The following is a 23,157-nucleotide window of genomic DNA, read 5'->3' as shown; positions in this document are numbered from 1 at the left end:
ACAAACTGTGGGGCTGGGCTTCCTGGAGGCCAGATAACATCGGAATGAAGGATTCCTGATCTCATTGTACCAGGTAAGGTTTTACAGCACCTGGGAAGCTTTTTTCTGGTACTGACTCACAACTGAATGGATTTTGGAAATCCCCAGCCCTGAATCGCTGAATCAATGAGTATCACTTCAAATCTGGTGCTGTTGGAATTGCATCTGATAAGAGATGTGAGTAACTTGGTTCAAAATAAAAACACACAAACCTCTCCTATTTGCTCTAAGAAATCATCTAATTAGTTCTTATCTTGCAAATACCACAAATATTTAGATACCCAAACTAATTGAAAGCTAGTGATGTGTCACCAACTTAATCTTAGTTTAATGTTTAATTGGATGGGGGGATTATTGTCACACCCTTAGTTGAAATGGTATAATAACAGGGCAACTAGCTGCCCTCTAGCTTTTCATCGAGCGAGACAAAGAGATCATGGCTGGCTGGCAGTTGGTACTCGCTGTTTCTTCCGGCACTCTTCTTTCTGTCTGTGCTGAGACAAGCACGGAGTAAAGGAGCTACAGCAGCTTGCCCAAACCCACCAAGACAATCCTTTACTTCTGGAAGTTAATACAAATGACAAAGAAATCAACAATGTGATAGAAGTGGCCATGCAAGAATTCGGCTCCCAGCATGGCACCTTGTTCAAAATCGTCCAGTACATGAATGCCAAAGCACAGGTAACGTCTATGGAACTTATCCACAATCCTCAATGAAGGCAGTTTGCATTTAAAGGTGCCATTTCCTGCTAAAAAGTGCCACTATAACCAGTTTAGAGTTAGGAAGTTGCTTGGGTGATGCAAGTGCAGAGACAAGTGAACTGCACCCAATACTGCTCTCACCTGAAAGAGGCAGGGGCATACACAGGATTGTAGTTTGCTGACTTTTGGAGGGTCTCATGTGCATTGTTTCCTAATGGTATGTGGTGATAGTGTGCTCCAGAGCAAGGTATTGTCCAGAAACTGAGTGCTGCTACTAGCACACTCTAAGATCCAGGACTATATGGTTAGTAAAACTGGAGGATGTAGATTTAAGGTAGGCAGTAAGAGATTTAGAAGGGAACTGAGGGGGACCTTTTCACCCAGTGGTGAATATCTGGAATACACTTCCTGAGAGAGAGTGGTGGAAGCAGAGTTGCTGACAGCATTTAAGTAGTGTCTAGACAAGCACTTAAATTGCCTAGGCATAGAAGGCAATGGGATTAATGTGGATGGGTGCCACTGGTGAGCCTGGGTGTGGTGGACTGAATGGCCTGTTTTCATTCTGTATGAGTCTATGAGGGATGCATTGAATCTGGGTGTAGCCACTGTAAGGGATTTGGGAATTCAGACTCCTATGATCACTGTGCACTAAATGGCTAGGATCTGTGTTAAAACCCCATGAACTATTGCTCAAGGGTTGTATAGAAATGATAGCTGATGTGTGAACATTAAATATTTGGACGTGATAAAATGCTGACCTGAGTGTTCTGTGTAATACACATTTGAAATTTGGATGAATGGAGTACATTTTTGAAATGAAAATAGGAACAAGTGTGTGGAGTGGTTATGAAAGGTACTCCAGCTTGCCTCCATTTTCTATGTACCTCTGGCAATAGCTGTGTAAAACATAAGGCCACATCATTAGCACAATGGGTTTTTACCGGGGTTAGATGCTCCTGGGAGATGAGGTGAAAATGTTGCTGTTATTACAGAATAAAAGGAGCACTCGACGCAGGAGCATGTATAAATGGGTTTTGTTCTCACTCCAGGTGCTCAATGGAATTCTCTACATTCTGGATGTCTTCATTGGGAAAACTGACTGCCCAGCTTCTAAAGTTGGACCAGAAGTAACAGGCTGCAAAGTCATTAAAACTTTGAGAAGTCTGAGGTAAACGAACCACTGTATATTCTCTGCAGATTACGCTATTTTAGGTAAATGAGTCATCGTCTTACTTACGTGCTTTATTTCCTTCCCAGTTCTACATGTGCCACTTTGTGCTCTGGACCCCTCCGTCTTCTACGTTTGGACAAGTTTTGTCAAGAGACTGTCAGAAAATAATCTATAACCCTCTGGCCTGTAGGACCATCATCTGGAATGAAGGGAAATGGCTTGAGTCAATGTCTGATAATTTTTCCGTAGTCGTATAAATAATAGCTTATTTGCTTTTTATCTGATTGTTGCAATAAATTACCTGATGAAATAAGTCAAGTGTCTTGAAGCTTTGGCAATCATACAAAAATCAAATGATTTAAAGAGTCAATTCATGTGTGGGTTTGAGCATTTCATGGTTATAAAGCCTTGCCTCATCTTACAATCAGCTCCTACACAGATTCCAATGCATGCGATTCCTCACTGTTGCAATATAACCTACCAACTTATTCCATCAGTCCATTGTATGGCATGCATCCAATTGCAGATTAATTTTAATAAGGTTATTGTACAATTACTAATTAACTTTCATAGATGGCTTGAACACAATCTCGCATTTGTCCAAGGTTTAACACATTCTAGTTTTGACTGGCCATCTACCCTGCGGTTATTGGGTTCATTTTAAAATGCTTTCTTGAATAAAGGTACAAGCCATCCCCAGGTAATGAAGGGGCTCTGTGTTTACAGACATCATTAAGTCGATTTTGTCCATATTCCAGAAAACACACAATATTCATTCAATAGGATAACCATATCTCCACAGCATTGTAATAAATGGCATCAAAAGCACATAGATTGATAAGAAAGAACAGTTGCTAAAAGTGAAGAGAGAGAGAAAGTTAATCTAGTTCTACCATTTGTAGGATGAATGTATGTGCATATGTCAGACTTTTGAATGTATTAATATTATGGGAGCTTGTTTGTATCTTGGGATATCCATTAGTCAGGCGTCCATAACCCAAGAACCGCCTGTATAACATGTGCAGTTATTCTGTCCTCTGGTATGAAGAGGATTGGAAGACTGCAGCCAATATCTCTGCCTCTTCTCAGCTCCCAGCAACCAAGGGTGCACCCCATCTGATTCTGTCACAATTGATCCAGATTAGCATTTTTAACATAAACTGTCATTCAATGTTTCCTCAATTCTGAGTGCAAAATTTTAAACAGAAATGAGTATATCAGTTATACTTTCAAATGTTCATACAGCTCAGAGGTATTGATTCCGAGACTGGGTTACAAACTCAAAGTGCCAATTGTTGTAAATTGAGTTCAAGTCGGCTCAACACCAAAAATGTGACTCATTTCAAAAATAATATATTTATATACATATGTCGTTAAAAATTAACAGTTCAAACCTGCATAGAAAATACATCAAATCAAATGCATGCATGACATTTATTAGGGGAGGATTTGAATGCAAGAGTAAAAATATCTTATTGTAATTGTGTAGGACATTGGTAAGCCTGGAGCACTGTGGACAGTCTTGGTCCTTTTACTTAAGACTGGTTCCAGGAACGAGGGGTTTAGCACATAGGACCATAAGACATACGAGCAGAATTATGCCATTCAGCCCTTCGAGTCTGCTCCGCCATTCGATCATGGCTTATATATTTTTCCCTCTCAACCCCATTCTCCTGCCTTTGATGCCCTTACTCAAGAACCTATCAACCTCTGCTTTAAGTATACCCAATGACTTGGCTTCCACAGCTGTCTGTGGCAATGAATTCCACAGATTCACCACCCTCTGGCAAAAGAAATTCCTCCTCATTTCTGTTCTAAAGGGACGTCCTTCTATTCTGAGGCTGTGCCCTCTGGTCCTAGACTCTCCCACTGCTGGAAACATCCTCTCCACGTCCACTCTATCCAGGCCTTTCAATATTCGGTAGGTTTCAATGAGATCCCCCATCATCCTTCTAAACTCCAGCAAGTACAGGCTCAGAACCATTAAACGTTCCTTGTATGTTAACCCTTTTATTTCTGGGATCATTCTTGTAAACCTCCTCTGGACCCTCTCCAGTGCCAACACATCCTTCCTTAGATATGGGGCCCAAAACTGCTCACAATACTCCAAATGTGGTCTGGCCAATGCCTTATAAGATCTCAGCATTACATCCTTGCTTTTATATGCGAGTGTAAATTGGGATGACATTTTTGAAGGGAAATGTACTATGGAGATGTGGTCATTGTTCAGGGATGTCTTGCAGGATGTTAGGGATAAATTTGTCCCGGTGAGGCAGAGAAAGAATGGCAGGGTGAAGGAACCATGGGTGACAAGAGAGGCGGAACATCTAGTTAGGAGGAAGAAGGCAGCATACATAAGGTGTAGGCAGCAAGGATCAGATAGGGCTCATGAGGAATATAGGGTAGCAAGGAAGGAACTTAAGAAGGGGCTGAGGAGAGCAAGAAGGGGACATGAAAAGGCCTTGGCGAGTAGGGTTAAGGAAAATCCCAAGGCATTTTTCACTTATGTGAAGAGCAGAAGGATGACGAGAGTAAAGGTAGGACCAATTAGAAACAAAAGTGGGAAGATGTGCCTGGAAGCTGTGGAAGTGGGTGAGGTCCTCAATGAATACTTCTCTTCAGTATTCACCAAGGAGAGGGGCCTTGATGACGCTGAGGACAGTGTTGGTAAGGTTAATGTTCTAGAGCATGTTGATATCAAGAGAGAGGATGTGTTGGAGCTGTTAGAAAATATTAGGACAGACAAGTCCCTGGGGCCTGATCCAGGGGCATGGGATCCAGGAAAGCTTGACCATGTGGATTCAGAAGTGGCTTGCCTGTAGAAAGCAGAGGGTTGTGGTGGAGGGAGTGCATTCAGATTGGAGGGCTGTGACTAGTAGTGTCCCACAGGGATCTGTTCTGGGACCTCTTCTTTTTGTGATATTTATTAATGACTTGGATGAGGGGGTAGAAGGGTAGGATGGCAAGTTTGCAGATGACACAAAGGTCGATGATGTTGTGGATAGTGTGGAGGACTGTCGAAGATTGCAGAGGGATATTGATAGGATGCAGAGCTGAGCTGAGAAGTGGCAGATGGAGTTCAATCTGGAGAAGTGTGAGGTGGTACACTTGGAAGGACAAAGTCCAAGGCAGAGTACAAAGTTAATGGCAGGATTCTGGATGGTGTGGAGGAGCAGAGGGATCTGGGGGTTCATATCCACAGATCCCTGAAAGTTGCCTCACAGGAGGATAGGGTAGTTAAGAAAGCTTATGGGATATTAGCTTTCATAGGTCGTGGGATCGAGTTTAAGAGCCGCGAGGTAATGATGCAGCTCTACAAAACTCTGGTTAGACCACACTTAGAGTACCATGTCCAGTTCTGGTTGCCTCATTATAGGAAGGATGTGGAAGTGTTGGAAAGGGTGCAGAGGAGATTTACCAGGATGCTGCCTGGTTTAGAGAGTATGCATTATGAGGAGAGACTAAGGGAGCTAGGGCTTTACTCTTTGGAGAGAAGGAGGATGAGAGGAGACATGATGGAGGTGTACAAAATATTAAGAGGAATAGATAGAGTGGACAGCCAGTGCCTCTTTCCCAGAGCACCAGTGCTCAATGCAAGAGGGCGTGGCTTTAAAGTAATGGGTGGTAAGTTCAAGGGAGATATCAGAGGAAGGTTTTTTACCCAGAGGGTAGTTGGGGTGTGGAATGTGCTGCCTGGGGTGGTGGTGGAGGCAGGTACATTGGTCAAATTCAAGAGATTACTAGATAAGCATGTGGAGGAATTTTAAATAGAGGGATATGTGAGAGGAAGGGGTTAGATAGTCTTAGGTGAGGTTTAAAGGTCGGCACAACATTGTGGGCTGAAGGGCCTGTATTGTACAGTAATGTTCTATGATTCTATGATATTCTAGTCCTCTTGAAACGAATGCTAACATTGTATTTGCCTTCCTTACTACCGACTCAACCTACAAATTAACCTTTAGGGAAATGGCAAACATTAAGAGTGGTTTCTTCTCTACTGATGCTGCCTGACCTGCTGAGTATTCCTAGAATTCTGTTTTTAACTACAAAGATGCTGTCAGAAGACATCCACTGGTTCACAAATATTTCACACAAATAGAGCTCCATCAAATTTTAAATTGGCTTCAGTGCTGAACATGACTGTAACTCACAGGTGTACCTGACCCTGCTGTTCTTTTTACCCTGTCTATTTTATTCCTTCCCACAATTATTTAAACATTGTGCTCACCAAGGACTGAGGGGTAGATTAACAACTGTTCGTGTACCTGATTTAATTTTGCATTGTTATTTGGCTCTGGATATATTCAATCTTTTGGCTCCTTCTGCTCTGATCAAGAATGAATCTAAATCTGTGACACACACCCCTCCCTTTCACACCTCATGCTTCTTATCTCAAGTTTGATGAAGTTTGCCAATCTAGATAGTGTTAGTCAATATTGAGTGAAAGCCATGTCAAGGTTGTCTGTGCTGATTAATGTTCAAAACATTGGTGAATTATTCTTTATTCAACATAAGAGTTGATACATTTCATAATCTGAGCAGTGGGTAAGTGGATATCATGACTCAGCAGCAGAGAGACAAGTGTTTTTGGTGATAGTCTTTTTCTGGAAGGGTTTCAGCTTCTACACTCCCTTTCATTCTTCCCAGTGACCTTGACTGCCACTGTGTAGTCTCTCCTTTATTCCAGTTAATTGTTAACTCTTAACTTATGTCATTTTCTTCCCTTTTTCTTTTTCTGCCTTTGGCACCAGCAGAAATATGTTAGGTCCAGTGGTTTCTCACAGCATGTGAGCACTAAACTAAACAAAGTGCAGATGTACCATTAACTCCCCTATCACAAGAGGCTGCAGAGAGTAATGGACACAGCCCGGTCCATCATGGGCACAGCCCTCCCCACCATTGACAGCATCTACAGGAGGCGCTGCCTCAAGAAAGCAGCATCTATCATCAAGGATCCCCATTATCTGGGTCATGCCCTTTTCTCACTGCTACCATCAAGTAGGAGGTACAGAAGCCTGAAGTCCCGCACCACCAGGTTCAGGAACAGCTACTTTCCTACAACGATCAGGTTCTTGAACCGATCTGCACAACCCTAACCCTACCTCAGCAATGGAACACTACAGACCACCCCTTGCACTGCCATGGACCTGTCTCCGATTGTGTCTTTTTTTTTGCATTAATGTCTTTTTTGCATAGTCTTTTTCTTTTCACTGCCTTGTATAATTTATGTATAATTTATGTTCTGTGTGTTGTCTGAATCTATATGCCTGTGATGCTGCTGCAAGCAAGTATTTCACTGTACCCGTACCTCACAGTACTTGTGCACATGACAATAAACTCGACTTGATTTGACTTAACTTGAAAACTGGGCATTCCTCCCTAATGTATCTGCCCAGGATACTAGAAGCTGAAGGACTTGTTCTGTTCTGTCTCCAGCTTCCCACTGTTTCTCCCCATGTATTGACCACTGCTTCTGGGCGCCCTTGTCTTGTTTACAGCAGTGAAACAGACCACATGGCCAACTGGCTGTGCATTGGCAGCTTGTGATCTTTGGCTCTGTGTGACAACACCACTTTTAATTCCTTCCCTAGTTCTTTTGAACAACTAGATGATGATTTTGAGGGATTGAAATGAACTGCTGCACCTGAGCAAATGATCACTGATGGATTTCCAAATCCTCATGTTCTACATTGTACATACATCTGGCACCTGTGTGAGGACAGCCTTAATTTTGTTATCAAAATGTAAACAGAGTGCTGAACTAAGAAAGGATATTGCTAATTTAACCACAAGGTTAATCACATGAGGGGCTTGAGTATAAAAAATGCAAGAGAACACTTAAGAGCGATATCAGATGGGCTGAAAGAGGACACGAGGCTGCTCTGACAGACAAGGGGAAAGAGAATCCCAAGGGTTTCTATAGCTGTATTAAGCACAAAAGGATAACAAGGAACAATATTTGTCCTCTTGAAGATCAGCGTAGTCATCTATGTGTGGAGCTGGAAGAGATAGGGGAGGTCTTAAATGAATTTTTTGTGTCTGTATTTAGTCAAGAGACAGACACCAAGTCAATAGAACTGAGGAAAAAGAGTAGTGAGGTCATGGACCCTATTTGGATTACAGAAGTGGAGGTGCTTGCTGTCTTGAGGCATATTAGGGTGGATAAATCCCCAGGGCCTGACAAGGTGTCACCTCAGACCTTGTGGGGCTAGTGTACCAGGGAGGCTAGTGCAAAAATTGCAGGGGCTCTGGCAGAGATACTTAGAACGTCCTAAGCCATGGGTGAGGTGCCAGAGGACTGGAGGATAGCTATTGTTGTTCCGTTGCAGTAGGCACGGTAGTGTAGCGGTTAGCGTAACGCTTTACAGCACCAGCGACCCGGGTTCAATTCCGGCCACTGTCTGTAAGGAGTTTGTACATTCTCCCTGTGTCTGCATGAGATTCCTCCAGGTGCTCTGGTTTCCTCCCACATTCCAAAGACATACAGTTTAGGAAGTTGTGGGCATGCTATGTTGGCGGCGAAGTGTGGTGACACTTGTGGGCTGCCCCCAGAACACTACGCAAGCGATTCATTTCACTGTATGTTTCGATGTACATGTGGCTAATAAAGATATCTTATCTCTTTATCTTATCTGTTTAAAAGAGGATCTAAGAATAAGTCGGGAAGTTATAGGCTGGTGAGCCTGATATCAGTCGTGGATAAACTATTGGAAGGTATTCTGAGGGACAGGATGTATAAATATTTGAATAGACAGGGCCTGTTTAGGGATAGTCAACAAGGCTTTGTGCGTGGCAGGTCATGTCTAACCATTCTTATAGTCTTTTGAGGAGGTTACCAGGAAGGTTGATCAGGGAAGGCAGTAGACATTATTTACATGGGACTTTAGCAAGGCCTTTGACAAAGTCCTGCATGGGAGGCTGGTCCAGAAGGTTAAGTCGCTTGGCATTCAGGATAAAGTAGTCAATTGGATTCAATATTGGCTTAGTGGGAGAAGCCAGAGAGTGGTAGTAGATGGTTGTCTCTCTGATTGGAGGCCTATGACTAGTGGTTGTGCCACAGGGATCGGTGCTGGGTCTGTTGTTGTTTATCATCTATATTAATGATTTAGACGATAATCTGGTAAACTGGATCAGCAAATTTGCGAGTGACACCAAGATTGGGGGTGTGGTGGACAGCGAGGAAGGCTATCAAAGCTTGCAAAGTGATCTGGACCAGCTGGGAAAATGGGCTGAGAAATAGCAGATGGAATTTAATGCAGACAAGTGTGAGGTGATGCACTTTGGGAAAACAAACCAGGGTAAGACTTACACAATGAATGGTAGGGCTCTGAGGTGTGCGGTAGAACAGAGGGACCTGGGAATACAGATCCATAGTTCCTTTAAAGTGGCATCACAGGTAGATAGGGTTGTAAAGAGATCTTTTGTCACAGTGGCCTTCATAAATCAGGGCATTGAGCACAGGAGTTGGGATGTTATTGTTGAAGTTGTGTAAGATGTTGATGAAGCCAAATTTAGAGTATTGTGTGCAGTTCTGGTCACCTACCTACAGGAAAGATATCAATAAGCTTGAAAGAGTGCAGAGAAAATTTACACAGATGTTGCCGGGACTTGAGGACCTGAGTTACATGGATAGGTTGAATAGGTTAGGACTTTATTCCTTGCAGTGCAGGAGAATGAGGGGAGATCTTATAGAAGTATACAAAATTATGAGGGATGCAGATAGGGTGAATGCATGCAGGCTTTTTCCCCTCAGGCTGGATGAGACTAGAACTAGAGGACATAGGTTTAGGATGAAAGGTGAAATATTTAAGGAGAATCTGAGGGGAAACGACTTCACTTAGAGGGCGGTGTGAGTGTGGAATGAGCTGCCAGCAGAAATGGTAGATTTGGGTTCAATTGTAACATTTAAGAGAAGTTTGGGTAGGTGCATGGAAGAGAGAGGTATAGAGGGCCATAGTCCAGATGCAGGTAGATGGGACTAGGCAGAAAACCAGGCCAGTAAGGACTAGATGGGCTGAAGGCCTGTTTCTGTGCTGTAGTGCTCTATGACTCTAAGGCTTAAACAAGCAAATGTTTTCTTTTCAAGCAAACTAGGCAGGTCTGAAGGTTCAGAGGACATTTGACAAGCAGGAAATAAGATGTTCTACTCTACTGACCTGGTCTTGAAATTGGGACATAACAACTACTGGACGGCACAGTGGCGCAGCAGTTCATTGATCTCTACCAGATCACTGGTTGGTGGATGTTCCAGGACACTATAACAAAACCTTACCGCCTTTGTAACTGTAATTTGTTAATCCATTCCACTGATTGCGTTCTTGGTGGAATACATCTTAACCCACATCATCCAGTAGGGGGCAGGGTAGGCAAAGGTGTGAATACCATTCACAGGTGACATTGTGTCCCTCACACTCCTATTCCTATTTAGGCTGTCAGCACCCCAGCTGCCTCATGGTGGGGCTCCAGGCCTGGTGCCCATCCCCACTGGAAGGCAGCCCAGAGAATGAAGCTCCCCGAAAGTTGCTCATTTCCATAAAGTGCAGGATGGTTCCAAACTAAGTCAGTCAGGATCCAGAACAACACAGCGGCCCTGGATGATGAGTTTGATGGATGTCCTGTCAATGGGCCCTTGAGGGGAAGGCAATTCAAACTTTATCTCTTAATACGCCTCTAACTGGTAATTCGTAATTGATTTGTTATTATCACATGTACCAAGATAAAGTGAAAAGCTTTGTTTTATATGCTATCCATACAGATCATCTCACAACACAGTACATCAAGGTAAAAGCAATAACAGAATGCAGAAGGAGTGTTACAGTTGCAGAGAAAGTGCAGTGCAGGCAGACAGTAAGGTGCAAGGCCATGACGAGGTAGTTTCTGAGGTCACCTTATCGTACTAGGGGACTGTTCGATAGTCTGATAACAGTGGGATAGAAGCTGTCCTTGAGCCTGGTGGTACATGCTTTCAGCCTTTTGTATCTTCTGCCCGATGGGAGGGGGGAGAAGAGAACATGTCCAGAGTGGGTGGGGTCTTTGATCATGTTGTCTGCTTTACCAAGGCAGCAAGAAGTGTAGACAGAGTCCGTGGACTCTATTCCCTTTCCCCACTTCCTCCTGCTCCACCTTCCACGCTCCCCACTACTTGGATGCCTTCGGAGCCCCTCCAACTGAACTTACCTGCAGCCAATCACCTTGACGCTGTTGCCCAGCTCTTCAACCAATGACGTCGGACTGGACCTGTCTCCGACTCCCAATTAACATCATTCTTCCCAGTTTGTGTACAGCCTCTTGTGTTTGTGAGGCTGGCAGCTGTTTGATGGTAACTTGATGCCCAACCCCTTCACTGAGAACTGGCTAGATGAGGTAAGTTCATTCACCAGTAGCCGTTGTGTGGCTGGCAGGGCTGAACACAATGAAATGTGAGCTGGTTGATGTGAGGATGTTGGTAAGCAATTCAGATGTGGACTTTAACCTGGGTCTGGACTTACAGTGTAGACAAATATGCATGAGATTCCATTGTTCTGCCTCTTCTGCTGCTCTCGACAAACAATTTGAACCATTTTCCAGTCCAAATCTCCCAATCACATTGCCTTGGTTATGGATGACCTGACTTATGGAAATGTGACATGATGTAAATTTTTAAAGCATTTTTGAAGACAGTAAAAATAATAGATAAAATAATAATAATGATAGATATAATAGTAAAGGAGAGACTGGATTGGCAGGGGCTCTTTTCCCTGGAGTGAAGGAGGCTGAGGGGTGACCTTACAGAGGTTTATAAAATCATGAGGGGCATAGATAATGTGGATGGTCATAGTCTTTTTTTCCAGGGGAGTGTAAAACTGGAGGGCATAGGTTTAAGGTGAGAGGGGAATGATTTAAAGGAGGCCTGAGAGGCAACTTTTTCACAAGTATTTGGAATAAGCTGCCAGAGGAAGTGGTAGAGGCAGGTACAATTACAACGTTTAAAAGACATTTGGACAGGTACATGGATAGGAAAGATTAAGAGGGAAATGGTCCAAACACAGGCAAATGGGATTAGTTCAGGTAGGCAGCTTGGATGGCATGGACAAGTCGGGCTGAAGGGCCTGCTTCCCTCCACAGATGCTGCTTGACCCACTGAGTTCCTTCAGCAGTTTGTTTTATAGGCCTGTTTCCACGCTGTGTAACTCTGTGACTCCATAATAATAAAATGTTTCATGGCATTTATTAATGACTGGATCCAGCATATATTCCATTAGTTTAATTATGGACAGTGTTAGAGTGAATATTCAACAAAATGAAAGAACTGTAGCGTATGTAGCATATGTACACTACAGCGCAAGTGTATTTAGAACGATACAATACTGGTTACTGTGGAAGAGAAATATTTCTGATTTACGGAGAAATTGGTTTACAAACAGTTCTCAGCAACAGAACCCCACAGGTAACCTGGGGACTGCCTGTAGCTATATGCGCAGTGAGATTCTAATTGAGGGCGATATAAGATTGTTACCTCAACTGCCCTGGTGATGGATGTTTATTTTCCCCGCAGTTCAATACTATCTATGGAACTAAGCTCCAAGCTTAAATTTCTGTGCAACTTCCCACTGGCAGGTGGGGTTTTCTTGGGTAGTTTTCTGCCCCTTGAATGAAAGGGTTAACATATGGGGAATGTTTGATGTTTCTGGGCCTGTACTCAATGGAGTTCAGAAGGATGAGGAGGGATCTCATTTAAACCTACCGAATACTGAAAGGCCTGGATAGAGTGGAGGTGGAGAGGATGTTTCCATCAGTAGGAGAATCTAGGGTCCGAGGGCACAGCCTCAGAGTCCCTTTAAAACTGAGATGAGGAGGAATTTCTTAGCTAGAGGTGGTGAATCTATGGAATTCATTGCCACAGAGGGCTGTGGAGGCCAAGTCATTGGGTGTATTTAAGGCAGAGATTGATAAGTTCTTGATTGGTAAGGGGGTTAAGGGTGACGGGGAGAAGATGGGAGAATGGGGTTGAAAAGAAATCAGCCCTGATTGAATGGCACAGCAGACTCAATGGGCCGAATGGCCTAATTCTGCTACGATATCATATGGTCTTATGGTAAACGCATTTCATCTCATCACTGAAAAGACGACCAAGCTCGATCTAGTTACCTTTAGTTCTGCATCCACCGTTCTGTTGACCTTGAAGGCACGATCCTGCTCTCTGAAGGAGTTGTATGTTTTAATGACGTACACATTATTGCGATCAACGTGGCATGTATTCTTGGTAATGAGTTAAATACAGGCTTATTTGATCATCTGTGTTCTCTAGAACTGTTCCTTCCTGAATATAATCATTAACAGAGTTATCACTCTCAAACAATGGTTTAATATTTAAGCGCTGGATCATTTCCCAAATGAAGGAAATGTCGAAAGGTGGAGAAAGATGTGCTCGAGAAAGCAGGTGGCCTATTCTTCAATCGAGCTCTGAAGTTACAAAGCAACTGAATTAACCACTATCTTCTGCGAATGTGAATGATTTTTTGTGGGCTTCTGTTGCTTGTCCCCACTCTTGTTAGGTCCCCAACCAGAGCGGGTAAAAGCTCCAGAAAGTGCAATGTCCCACTGCAGCACAGTAACAAACTCTGTTAGCCTGACCCCTGGAAACGATGTATCAGTAGCAGTCCTGGGACAGGTTAGTCCCCTTTGCTGTTGCTTTACATTGTAGCCACGCCAGAGATCTGAAGGTCCTGATGTCCACGGGTGTGAAATTTAAAATACCTTAATGAACTTTTCCTTGGAGTCATTGGGTCCCCCATAGATCCCAAATGTCTGCCCATGAAAACACACCACTGTCTCTTCATGGATATACAAGAGACGGCAGATGCTGGAATAGTCATAAAGAGTCATAGAGCAATACAGCACAGATACAGGCCCGTCAGCCCAACCAGTCCATGCCAACCATGGTGCCCACCCACCTAGTCCCAACTTCCTGCATTTGGCCCATATCCCTCCAAGCCCCTCCTCTCCATGTACCTATCCCAGTGCTTCATAAATGATACTATTGTACCTGCCTCAACCACTTCCTCTGGCAGCTCATTCCATATACTCACCACCCTCTAGACGGAAAAGTTACCCCTCAGGTCCCTTTTAAACCTTTCTCCCCTCACCCTAAATTTATGCCCCCTAGTTTTGGACTCCCCTACCCTGGGGAAAAGACTGCTAACATCCACCTTTTATTTATGCTCCTCATGATTTTATAAACTTCTGTAAGCTAACCCCTCATTCTCCTAGGCTCCAAGGAATAAAGACCTTCCCTGGCCAACCTCTCCCTATAACTCAGGCCCTCTAGTCCTGGCAACATCCGCGTAAATCTTTTTCTGCACTCTTTCTAGTTTAACCACGTCTTTCCTTTAACAGGGTGACCAAAACTGTACACAATACTCCAAGTGCAGACTCAGCAATTACTTATACAACTGCAAAATAATGTCCCAACTCCTATACTCAGTGCCCTGATTGATGAAGGCCGGTACGCTAAACGCCTTTTTCACCACCCTGTCTACCTATGATGTCGCTTTCAACAAACTATGCACTTGTACTCCAAGGTCCCTCTGTTCCATTACACTCCCTAGTGCCCTACTGTTGATAGTATAAGTCCTACTCTGGTTTGACTTCCCAAAATGCATCACCTCACACTTGTCTGTTTTGAAATCCATTTGCCACTCCTTGGCCCATTTCCCTAACTAATCAAGATCCCCCTGTAATCTACAATAACCTTCTTCACTATCAACAGCACCTCCTAATTTCATGTCATCTGCAAACTTACTGATCAAGCCTTGTGCATTCGTATCCAAATCATTTCTATAAATAATGAATAACAAGGGTCCTGACACCAACCCCTGTGCCAACACACTAGTCACTGGCCTCCAGTCCGAGAAACAACCTTCAACCACCACCCTCTGCTTCCTACCTCTGAGCCAATTTTGAATCCACTCAACTGGCTCTCCCTGGATTCCATGGGACCTAACCTTCCAGACCAGCCTACCATGTGGAACTATGTAGAAGGCCTTGCTAAAGTCCAGTCTGGAGCAACGCACAAAGCACTAGAGGAACTTCTGTTCCGTCCCGAGATGAAGGGTCTCGACCTGAAACATCGACTGTCCATTTCCCTCCATAGGTGCTGCCTGACCTGCTGAGTTCCTCCAGCTCCCCACCCACATCTCCTTCCACACCTCCATCCACGGGCTTCCTGGTCTATTAATCCCAAGTCTTCCTGGTCACCCTCCAGCCTGCCTCCCCCGTCCCACTCTCTGCAAAGATGAGCTCATTTCTGTCCACTCGCATCGCTCCCATTCAACAACACCCTCAGCTTACTGACCCACCATGGCTACTGCCTAATCAGAACCTCAGTTCCAAAAATTTGCTGCCTTGTTTTCAAACTCCTCCAAGATTTACCTCTCCGCACCACTATCATCTCCCTCAACCCATCCCCTTATGAGCTTCCTTTAATTCTGGTCTCTCCCTATTAGAGTCAACAGGCCCTTCAACCCAACTGGTCCATTGCAACCAAGATTCCCATCTAAGCTAGTCCCATTTGCACACATTTCGCCCATATCCCTCTAAACCTTTCCTATCCATGTACTTGTCCAAGCACCTTTAAAATGTTGTTAATGTACCCGCCTCAGCCATTTCCTCTGGCAGCTCATTCCACATACTGATGATTCTCTGGGTGAAAAAGTTGCCCCTCAGGTTCCTATTAAATCTCTTCCCTCTCACCTTAAACCTATCCCCCCTAGTTCTTGATTCCCCAGCTCTGGGGAAAAGACTGTGTGCATTCACCCTATCTATGCCACTCATAATTTTATACACCCCTATAAGATCACCCCTAATTTTCCTATGCTTCAATGAAAAAAGTCCCAATCTGCTCAACCTTTCTCCATAACTCAGTCCCTTGAGTCCTGGTAACATCCTCCTAAATCTTTTCTCCATTCCAAATGCGGCCTCACCAAGGTCTTGTACAACTGCAATATAACATCCTAACTTCTATACTCAGTGCCCAGAATGATGAAGGCCAGTGTGGCAAAAGCCACCTTCACCACCCTGTAATATTCCCTAAATTTAATTAGTGGTTAGGCCTTAAGCTTCTGGACATTCCTCACTAAATCCATGGCTCCCTGACTTTCTCTCCCAGGGTTGTTCCCTGCCTTGCTTGACATGGCCAAGTATTGCCCTTCCATTCACTAATAATCCATTAAGCCCCTGGCGCTCCAGAGAAAACAACCCAAGTCTGTCCAACCTCTCCTTATTGCTCATACCCATGTTGTCAATGTACCTGCTTCAAACATTTCCTCTGGAAGCTCGTTCCATATACTGACCACTCTCTGGGTGAAAAAGTCGCCCCTCAGGTTCCTGTTAAGTCTCTCCCCTCTCACCTTAAACTTATCCACTCTAGTTCTTGATTCCCCAACCCTTGGAATCAATTGTTCCCCTTCCCTGAGAAAAAAGATTGTGTGCATTCACCCTATCTATGCCCCTCATGATTTTAAACACCTCAGCCTCCTACGCTCCAAGGAATAAAGTCCTAGCCTGCCCAACCTCTCCCTATAACTCAGGCTCTCAACTCCTGGCAACATTCTCATAAATCTTCTTTGCACTCTTTCCAGCTTAATAACACCTTTCCTATAACAGGGAGACCAAAGCTGTACACAGGAGCTGCCTCACCAATGTCTTGTACAGCTTGTGTTACAATGTGTTACAATCTGTGCTCACAATGTGGTCTCCTCTACACTGGAGAAACCAAATGCAGATTGGGCAACAGCTTTGCAGAGTCCTTCCATTTAGTCTACAAGGGTGACCCTGAACTTCCATGTACCTGTCACTTTAATTCTCCTTCAGACTCCCACTCTGTTCTCTGTCTTTGGCCTCCTACACTGTTCCAACAAAGCACAAGGAATAGCACCTCGTCTTCCATTACTTAATATTGAGTTTAAAAATCTCAGGTAAACCTCCCTTTATCACAGAGGTGGTGCACCTTCCTGCTTCAAGTTTTCTCTGCATCATTCTCTTCCAGATGCTGGCTTTTAGAGTTAATTGTTACCTTGACAACTCTGGTCTGCACCCTAGCACAGACGTTCCCTCTGTTCTTTCCATCCCTTGCCCCTTCCTGCATTTCTCCAGTTCTGAGGAAGGATCCTTGACCAGAAACCTCAACTCTTTTTCTCTCCCCTACCCGCTGGACCCTCCATTTGGGTCGCTGGTAAACAGACATCATTGAACCTTGGTCTGCGAGAGGAATGGGTGGTGGACCTGTGGCGGCTGCTACTGCACAGAGGGTGCGGGAGGGTGGGGATGGCCCATTCATCAGGCAGTTAGAGTCCTGAAGTTGTACAGCACAGAAACAGGCCACTCAGCCCACCAAGTCCATGCCGACCTTTTTGCCCATCGACACTGATCTCACTTGCTTGCATTAGGACCATAAACTTCTCTGCCTATTTAAATGCCTGTCCAAATGCTTCTTAAATGTAATAATTTTATCAATTGTTTGAAAAGGACTTTTAAACACAATGGGAGACTTTCCTGGACAATTAGGTGGTGGGGGTGGTGTGGATGGGAACATGGGAAGAATAAAACAGTAGTGCAAAAGGGTGGTTGATGGTCAGCGCAGACTTGGTGGGCCAAAGGGCCTGTTTCTGTGTTAGAACATAGAAAACCGACAGCATAATTCAGGCCCTTCGGCCCACAAAGCTGTGCTGAACATGTCCCTACCCTAGAAATGACTAGGCTTACCCATAGCCCTCTATTTTTCTCAGCTCCATGTACCTATCCAACAGTCTCTTAAAAGACCCTATCGCATCCGCCTCCACCACCGTTGCTGGAAGCCCATTCCACACACTCACTACTCTCTGAGTAAAAAACTTACCCCTGACATCTCCTCTATACCTACTCCCCAGCACCTTAAACCTATGTCCTCTTGTGGCCACCGATTCAGCCCTGGGGAAAAGCCTCTGACTATCTACCCGATCAATGCCTCTCATCATCTTATACACCTCTATCAGGTCCCCCCTCATCCTCCGTCGCTCCAAGGAGAAAAGGCCGAGTTCCCTCAACCTGCTTTCATAAGGCATGCTCCGCATTCCAGGCAGCAGCCTAGTAAATCTCCTCTGTACCCTTTCTATGGCTTCCATATCCTTCCTGTAGTGAGGCTTATCCAACTTGATGCTTTCCAAAAGTTTCAGCACCTCCTCTTTCCTAATATCTACATGCTCAAGCTTTTCAACCCGCTGCAAGTCACCACTACAATCCCCCAGATCCTTTTCCGTAGTGAATACAGACGTAAAGTATTCATTAAATACCTCCGCCATTTCTTCCAGATCCATACACACTTTCCCACTGCTGCACTTGATAGGCCCTATTCTTTCGCATCTTATCCTCTTGCTCTTCACATACCTGTAGAATGCCTTGGGGTTTTCCTTAATCCTGCCCGCCAAGGCCTTCTCATGCCCCCTTCTGGCTCTCCTAATCTCCTTCTTAAGCTCCTTCCTATTAGCCTTATACTCTTCCAGATCTCTAACATTACCTAGCTCTCTGTACCTTTTGTAAGCTTTTCTTTTCCCTTTGACTAGATTGTGTTGTGTGACTCTAAGACTTCACTGACACTTTTTCAACATTTATTGCAAAATATCTCTGAGGAAGTCAGCAGAGAAGAATGGATGGTTTTTTACTGCACCTTCATGGACCCCCAACGGCATCCAGCGGAGGTAGAGAGAGCATCCAGGGGTATACCCGTGGTCTGGATGAGGAATGGGTCAGGGAGCAGAGGTCGGGGGGGGGAACAGGTACAGCAGAGAGGGAGGGGAGGATAAGCAATACTCCTTCCCCTCTGCCAGTCCAAGACCTCTCTCTTCCTCTGGGCTTCCTCCATTAGCGCATCCTGGAACCATGTCTAAACCTGTGCAGCCAATTCCATGGGCTTGGGCCCTGTGGTGTGCCAGACAACACTGTCCACCCCCGAAGGTGGAGGGTGAGGGGTGGGGTGCACAAAGCACGTTCCAGGAAAACGGTGTCCAATCAGTGGTAAACCTGGCAAAATCAGTGATTTGGGACATTTTGTGTGACTTTAAAACAGATGAGACTCCTTAGCATAACATCGGTGACCCTAACCCTCCTCCTCCAGGATTCCCGGAAAATCCCAGCATCCTCGGTTTTTATTTCAGATTTCCAGCATCTGCAGATTTCATCTTTCCAGTTTCTTTTATGGGGTCCCCAATCCCAAAGTGTGGACGAGCCACTTAAGACTTCACCTGTGATCTTGGATCAAGACCTTGGATCAATGTCAAAGGAGGCATTGTATCACAAGTGAGTTAGGAATAAAAGATTTCCAATTCAGAGAGTCGTAGTTAAACTTAAAACTGGATTTTGAACTGTAAGATTTGACATCCATTGGATGCGATTAACTTTATTCAACTCTCCTTACAAGTGTATGTCATCACAGAAATGATTTACCATGTCGTTGAAGTCTTGAGAGTGTGTGTGTTTTGTTCAGTATACTGCTGGATTAACTGCTCAGCAATAAACCATCCACTGGAGGACTCAGCTGGTCGAGCAGTGTCTGTAGGGAGAAAGTAATTGTTGACATTTCGGATCAAAACCCTGCAGTCAGGACTGAGAGCAGAGAATGGACAGTATAACAAGGAGAGGGGGAGCGGTGAGATAGTGGCCCATAGGTGATAGGTGGACCGAGGAGGGGTGAAGGATGATGGAAAGGCGGAGCCAGGTGGGGGAGGGAAGGGGGGGCGGGTTTGGGAGGCAGAGGCTGGTGGGTGATAGGTGGAAGCAGGCAAGGGGAAAACAAAAGGGCAGATGGAGCGAGGCGGGGCGAGGGGATTCTGATAAGTAAGGAAGGTGATAATGGGAACCATTAGGGGAGAGGAGAAGGGCAGACAGAACCAGATAGGGAAAGGGGATCCGGTGGGTGAAATGTGTGGGAAGTAGGTGGATGGAACCAAGAAGGGGCGGGGAATGAAAATGGGTGACGTGGGCTAGAGGGGGAGGGGATGGGAAAGGGGACAGAAGCGGGAGGACTGGGGGGGAATCAGGAGGTAAGGGTTACCTGAAATTGGAAAATCCATGTTCATGCCATTGGGTTGTTAACTACCCAGATGGAATATGAAGTGTTGTTCCTCTGGTTTGTGTTGGGCTTCACCCTGGCAGTGGGGAAGGCTGAGGATGGACAGGTCGGTGTGGGAACGGGAAGGGGAGGTGAAATGACCTGCAGCTGGGAGCTCGGGATGGCCGTTGTTAACTGAGCCTAGGTGTTCTGCCAAATGGTCGTGCAGTCTGCGCTTGGTGTCACCAATGTAGAGGAGTCCACATCGGGAGCACTGAATGCAGTAGATGAGGTTGGAGGAGGTGCATGTGAATCTTTGCCTCACCTGGAAGGGCTGTTTGCAGAGTATGCACAGTGTCTATATCCAGTGACGCAGAGTATGCACAGTGTCTGTATCCAGTGATGCAGAGTATGCACAATGCTCTGGGTGGTCAGTTTTGTTGTAACTTTGAATAGGATTGCAATGAATGTTGGAATGGGGTCCTGCCTGCCAAGGCCGAATGCACAGGTGTGAGCCAGAACCACTGGGGACTGCATTGCTCCAATATGCCCAAGTGTAGTGTAAGTCCCACACTCCAGTCCCAGTGCATCTGCTGTCCTCTGATTCCTTGGCTGCTTTTGGTACGTAGGCCTAGTCCCTGAGGGCAACTTCTCGTCTGAGTTGACAGAGCTGACATAATGTTTGGGAGTGGGGAAGAGTAACACTAATGAGCAAACTGTAACCAGGAGTTACCACGCCCATAAAACATAGAACATGGAACAGTACAGCACAGGAACAGGCCCTTTGGCGCACAATTTTGTGCTGAACTAATTAAACTAGTAATTAAATGCCTGACTAAACTAATCCCTTCTGCCTACATATCGTCCACATCCCTCCATTCTCTGCACATACATGTGTCTATCTAAGAGCCTCTTAAACACCTCTATTGTATCTGCCTCCACCACCAGCCCTGGCAGCACATTGCAGGCACCCACCACCTCTGTGTCAAAAACTTGCCCTGCACATCTCATTTGAACTTACCCCCTTTCACCTCAAATGCATGACCTCTGGTATTAGACATTTCAACCATGGGAGAAAGGTACCGCTGTCTACTCTAACTATGCTTCTCATAATCTTGTAAACCTCCACCAGATCTCCCCTCAGCCTCCGCTGCTCCAGAGAAAATAACACAAGTTTGTCCAACCTATCTTCATAGCACATCCCCTCTAATCCAGGCAGCATCCTGGTAAACCTCTTCTGCACCCTCTCCAAAGCCTCCACATCCTTCCTGTAATGGAACAACCAGAATTGAATACAATACCTCAGATGCAGCCTAACTAGAGTTTTATAAAGCTGCAACATAACTTCTCGACTCTTGAGCTCAGTTCCTTGACTAATAAAGGCAAGCATGCCATATGCCTTCTTTACCACACTATCAACCTGTGTAGCCACTTTCAGGGAATTATGGACTTGAACCCCAAGATCCCCTTGCACATCAATACTGTTAAGGGTATTGCCATTAACAGCGTACTGTCCCTTTACATTTGATCTCCCAAGGTGCAATACTTCACATTTGGCTGGGTTAAACTCCATTTCCCGCTGTATCCTTTGGCAGTCTTCTACGCTATCCACAATACCACCGATCTTCGTATCATCTGCAAACTTACTCACCGACCCATGTACATTTTCATCCAGGTCATTTATATGTATCACAAGCAGCAGAGGTCCCACTATGGATCCCCATGGAACACCATTTGTCACGGACCTCCAGCCAGAATATGACTCATCGACCACCACCCTCTGTCTTCTACAGGCAAGCCAGCTCTGAATCCAAACGGCCAATTCACCATGGATCTAATGCATCTTATCCTGTGGATGAGCCTCCCATGAGGGACCTCCTACCTACAGAATACCCATATCCCTCCATTTTCCTCTCATTCATATGCCCATCCAAGCCCGTCTTAAAAGCCCCCAATGAATTTGCCTCCACCACCCTGTCAGGCAACGCATTCCAGGCATCGACCACCCTCTGAGTAAAAAACTTACCCCTCACGTCTCTTCTGAACCTTACTCCAGAAGCCCGTAGTATAATCCCATCAGAGTGATTGCACCTTTCTTAAGTTCTACTCATATAGACTCAGTGGGTGTGCCCTCCATTATGCCCCCTCTGAGTGCAGCTATGATATTTCTCTGATTAGTAATGCAACTCCCAACCAACACCCCCCCACCCCCCGCTTTTACCTCCCTCTCTACCTTTTCTGAAACATCGAAACGCTGGAACATTCAGCACCCATTCCTGTCCCTCTCAGCCAAGTCTCTGTTATGCCACAACATCATAGTCCCATGTACTGATCCATGCTTTAAGTTCATCACCTTTACCCATAATACTCCTAGCATTAGTATACACACACTTCAACCTGTCCGTCCCTTGCTCCTCCCTGTTTTTACTGGCCCTGACATCTGCCTTCCTCTCAATCCCTCTATTTTCTGACCCAGTGCTCTGGTTCCCATCCCCCTGCCAAACTAGTTTAAACCCTCCCAAGTAGCACTAACGAACCTCCTGGCCAGGATATTGGTTCCCCTCCAGTTAAGGTGCAACCTGTCCCTCTTGTACAGGTCACCCCTGCCCCAGAAGAGGTTCTAAAGATCCAAGAACCTGAAACCCTGCCCCCTGCCCAGTTCCTCAGCCACTCCTTTATCTGTTCTATCTTTCTATTCCTGCCCTGACTGGCATGTGGCACCGGGAGTAACCCAGAGATTACTACCTTGGAGGTCCTGCTTTTCAGCCTATTTCCTAACTCTCTACACTCACTGTGCAGGACCTCTTCCCGCTTTCGACCTATGTCATTGGTACCAACGTGCACCACGACCTCTGGCTGCTCACCCTTGAGAATGTTCTGCAGCAGCTCTGAGACATCCTCGATCCTGGCACCTGGAAGACAACACACCATCCAGGTGTCTCTTTCGCGGCCACAGAATCTCCTGTCTCCTATCACTATCGCTCTGCCTGACTTTTCCCTTCCCTGCTGAGCCACAGAACTGGACACAGTGCCACTGACCTGGCTGCTGCTGCTGTGCCCTGATAGGTCATCCCTCCCAGCAGTACCCAAGAGGGTATACTTGTTGCTGAGGGGAATGGCCACAGAGGGATTCTGCACCATCTGTCTCTTCCCCTTACCGCTCCTAGTGGTCACCAGCTATCTG

This window comes from Pristis pectinata, chromosome 3 (genome assembly GCF_009764475.1).
Source record: "Pristis pectinata isolate sPriPec2 chromosome 3, sPriPec2.1.pri, whole genome shotgun sequence".
Lineage (NCBI taxonomy): Eukaryota > Metazoa > Chordata > Chondrichthyes > Rhinopristiformes > Pristidae > Pristis > Pristis pectinata.
This window is presented reverse-complemented; position numbering follows the sequence as displayed.